Source organism: Anopheles ziemanni (assembly GCF_943734765.1).
Source record: "Anopheles ziemanni chromosome X unlocalized genomic scaffold, idAnoZiCoDA_A2_x.2 X_unloc_72, whole genome shotgun sequence".
In the NCBI taxonomy this organism is placed as follows: Eukaryota; Metazoa; Arthropoda; class Insecta; order Diptera; family Culicidae; genus Anopheles; species Anopheles ziemanni.
Window position 1 is genome coordinate 158 of NW_026689842.1, and position 4402 is coordinate 4559.

Consider the following 4402-nt stretch of genomic DNA (forward strand, 5'->3'; position numbering starts at 1 on the left):
TGAAAAGCGCTAAGATGACGGATAGTGAGACGCACCAGTACACGGAATCGGATAGACGGACTGGCCGCCACCCCTACGTGCTGAGCTTCTCCCGTTTCGCTCGCAGCTACTCAGGGAATCCCGGTTGGTTTCTTTTCCTCCCCTTATTAATATGCTTAAATTCAGGGGGTTGTCACACATGAACTGAGGCTTATGTACCTTGCGGTTGTTATCGTCACATCTTGCTTGCGACTACTTTGTTTCAATGTCCAATATGTACCGTTGGACTCGGTTAACGGGCTGTTAGCCCGCGTGTGGTTTAACTCACTGATACCTTCCTTTGCCCATACGCTAGTTTGTTTGTGTTCCTTTGGTCAACTTCCATACTTGAATCATTTGTGCTATTCGCTGCTGCTTCGACGCTACTTTGACATCTTCGCTTCTATTTAAATAAATAAATAAGCTGAAGCTAGACATCAGTAAACACCACCACAGACACCACAAGCACGCCTTCTCCTCGTACTTCCGCCTCACGCGGGAACACGACGCTCTAAATACTTCGAATTCCAATGCCAGTATATTGTAAACCACGGGTTCTTTAATGCTAGCGGGTCGTCGCGACCCTAGTTAACATCATGGTGCACGTCTCGTGACGGGTGTCACGGCGTAGTTAAATGTATGCGATACATTTCTCAAATATAAGCGCTCAGTCATCTGTACATCATGGTAGGTTCCCACGACGTGCAATATGCGTTCAACTTATCAATGTTCATGTGTCCTGCAGTTCACATTATGACGCGCAGTTAGCTGCGGTCTTCATCGATCCATGAGCCGAGTGATCCACTGCCGAGGGTGACTAACTTGCGTAAGCCGCCGCTGTGCGCGTATACCCGTTCCCCGTAGGGAGGAGCAAGCCGCCGCTTAGAGACGAAGCATAAAGTGTCCTCATTCCACATAGGGCAAGCTGGATTAATCCATTTTACCCAGGACGGCCGAAGCGGCGTGGACCAGGGGAGAACTGAACCTTATACTTCACACCACAGTAAGTCTACGTGTCCTCTTCCACATAGGGCAAGCTAGAACTAACTATCTTACCCAGGACTGCCAAAGCAGCGTGGACCAGGGGAGGAACACACTTTTCATGGAAACGTAAGGCATCCATGACTGCCATAACGTAAGCCGCCGCTGTGCGCGTATACCCGTTCCCCGTAGGGAGGAGCAAGCCGCCGCTTAGAGACGAAGCATAAAGTGTCCTCATTCCACATAGGGCAAGCTGGATGAATCCATTTTACCCAGGACGGCCGAAGCGGCGTGGACCAGGGGAGAACTGAACCTTATACTTCACACCACAGTAAGTCTACGTGTCCTCTTCCACATAGGGCAAGCTAGAACTAACTATCTTACCCAGGACTGCCGAAGCAGCGTGGACCAGGGGAGGAACACACTTTTCATAGAAACGTAAGGCATCCATGACTGCCATAGTGCGTAAGCCGCCGCTGTGCGCGTAAACCCGTTCCCCGTAGGGAGGAGTCAAGCCGCCGCTTAGAGACGAAGTATTAAGTGTCCTCTTCCACATAGGGCAAGCTAGAATGAACTATCTTACCCAGGACCGCCGAAGCAGCGTGGACCAGGGGAGAACTGAACTTTATACTTCACACCACAGTATTGAGTAATGTGCCCTCTTCCACATAGGGCAAGCTAGAATGAACTATCTTACCCAGGACCGCCGAAGCGGCGTGGACCAGTGGAGGACTACACAATTAAGAGGTTTGATATCGACTTGTGTGTTTCAATAGGGTACCGATGGTATGTTTTGAACCGATTTGATTTAGCCATTCTGAAGTCATCACTTGGTTGAAGCGCTGAACTAGGGAGGGGCATCGTTTACATTACTTGTATATATATTGGTTTTCGCATGCTCTACTAGGTTAATGTCATAGGGTTGGCTATCGAGCATGCCCAAGTGATGACTTGATTGTGTGCTTGCTTGAATTCTTCACATTTCATACCATCGGTGAGTTGTCGAATCATTCCTCGATCATAACCTTCGTTCTTGGTTCATGTATGCTCTCTTCCACATAGGGCAAGCTAGAATTAACTATCTTACCCAGGACCGCCGAAGCAGCGTGGACCAGGGGAGAACTATACTTTGTCTTGTATGCCCTCTTCCACATAGGGCAAGCTAGAATTAACTATCTTACCCAGGACTGCAAAGCAGCGTGGACCAGTGGAGGACTATACTTTGTTCATTACACCACAGTATTAAGTATGGTGTCCTCTTCCACATAGGGCAAGCTAGAACTAACTATCTTACCCAGGACCGCCGAAGCAGTGTGGACCAGGGGAGGACTATACTTTATACTTCACACACTAGCCATATTGAAGTCATCACTTGGTTGAAGCACTGAACTAGGGCGAGTCTATCGTTTACTTTGCATTGGGATAATACGCTGCATGCTCTCTTAGGTTAATGTCATGTGGTTGGCTATAGAGCATGCCCAAGTGATGACTTTGTTTAAAGCTCAACAGGTAGAGTATTATGTCCTCTTCCACATAGGGCAAGCTAGAATTAACTATCTTACCCAGGACCGCCGGAGCAGCGTGGACCAGGGGAGAACTATACTTTGTCTTGTATGCCCTCTTCCACATAGGGCAAGCTAGAATTAACTATCTTACCCAGGACTGCAAAGCAGCGTGGACCAGTGGAGGACTATACTTTGTTCATTACACCACAGTATTAAGTATGGTGTCCTCTTCCACATAGGGCAAGCTAGAACTAACTATCTTACCCAGGACCGCCGAAGCAGTGTGGACCAGGGGAGGACTATACTTTATACTTCACACACTAGCCATACTGAAGTCATCACTTGGTTGAAGCGCTGAACTACGGCGGGGTAATCGTTTACAGGTTATAATCATATAGCTGCATGCTCATTAGTAGATAATGGAATATTGTATGGCAATATGAGCATGCCCAAGTGATGACTTTGTTTCAAGCTCAACAGGTAGGGTATTGAGTCCTCTTCCACATAGGGCAAGCTAGAATGAACTATCTTACCCAGGACCGCCGGAGCAGCGTGGACCAGTGGAGGACTCTATACTTTATACTTCACACCACAGTATTGAGTACGACTTGCATAAAGCCCCTAATGAGAACCACGAGGGCTCTCTCAATGTAGAACCACGAGGGCTCTAGTACCGATTCTCTCGGTACGGCTTGGTCCGTGTTCCTTTATGCATGTACTCGCAGAAAGTCTCAACCCGGAGGTCTTGACTTTGATTGTCATAGTTGGACTACGACGGGGCATCCGACCATAGCTGATCGAACACCCCTGATTCACCATCTTTCGGGTAGGCGGTACGCGTACCTCCGGACGCGGAAGTCTCAACCCGGAGGTCTTGACTTTGATTGTCATAGTTGGACTACGACGGGGCATCCGACCATTGCTGATCGAACACCCCTGATTCATCATCTTTCGGGTAGGCGGTGCGCGCACCTCCGACGCGGAAGTCTCAACCCGGAGGTCTTGACTTTGTATTGTCATAGTTGGACTACGACGGGGTATCCGACTCATCGAATACCCCAGAAGCACACCATCTTTCGGGTAGGCGGTACGCGTACCTCCGGACGCGGAAAGTCTCAACCCGGAGGTCTTGACTTTGGTTGTCATAGTTGGACTATGACGGGGCATCCGACCATTGCTGATCGAACACCCCTGTTACACCATCTTTCGGATAGGCGGTGCGCGACACCACCGACGCGGAAAGTCTCAACCCGGAGGTCTTGACTTTGTATTGTTGGATAGTCCTCTTCCACTATAGGGCAAGCTGGAAATATTCCATTTTACCCAGGACTGCCGAGGCAGCGTGGACCAGGGGAGAACTTCACGGAATCTTCAGGCATCCATGATTGCCATAGTGCGTAAGCCGCCGCTGTGTGCGTCAACTCGTTCCCCGTGAGGAGGAGTCTAGCCGCCGCTAAAAGACGAAGCATTAAGTGTCCTCATTCCACTATAGGGCAAGCTAGAATGAACTATCTTACCCAGGACCGCCGAAGCAGCGTGGACCAGGCGAAGACTATACTTTATACTTCACACCACAGTATTGAGTACGACTTGCATAAAGCCCCTAATGAGAACCACGAGGGCTCTCTCAATGTAGAACCACGAGGGCTCTAGTACCGATTCTCTCGGTACGGCTTGGTCCGTGTTCCTTTATGCTTGTACTCGCGGAAAGTCTCAACCCGGAGGTCTTGACTTTGATTGTCATAGTTGGACTACGACGGGGCATCCGACCATTGCTGATCGAACACCCCTGATTCACCATCTTTCGGATAGGAGGTGCGCCCACCTCCGACGCGGAAGTCTCAACCCGGAGGTTCGGACTTAGAGTTTTTCCCATTTAAAAGTTTTTCTCTTAGCCA

The 4402-nt window shown here is 49.4% G+C and overlaps 1 non-coding gene across 1 annotated transcript; it reads right to left on the minus strand.

Annotated features, from left to right (window-relative positions):
• Positions 1-679: 679 nt before the first annotated feature.
• LOC131292559 (5.8S ribosomal RNA) lies at positions 680-834 on the minus strand. The gene has a single exon (XR_009190185.1). It is a non-coding gene; the product is annotated as a 5.8S ribosomal RNA (ribosomal RNA).
• Positions 835-4402: the final 3568 nt, after the last annotated feature.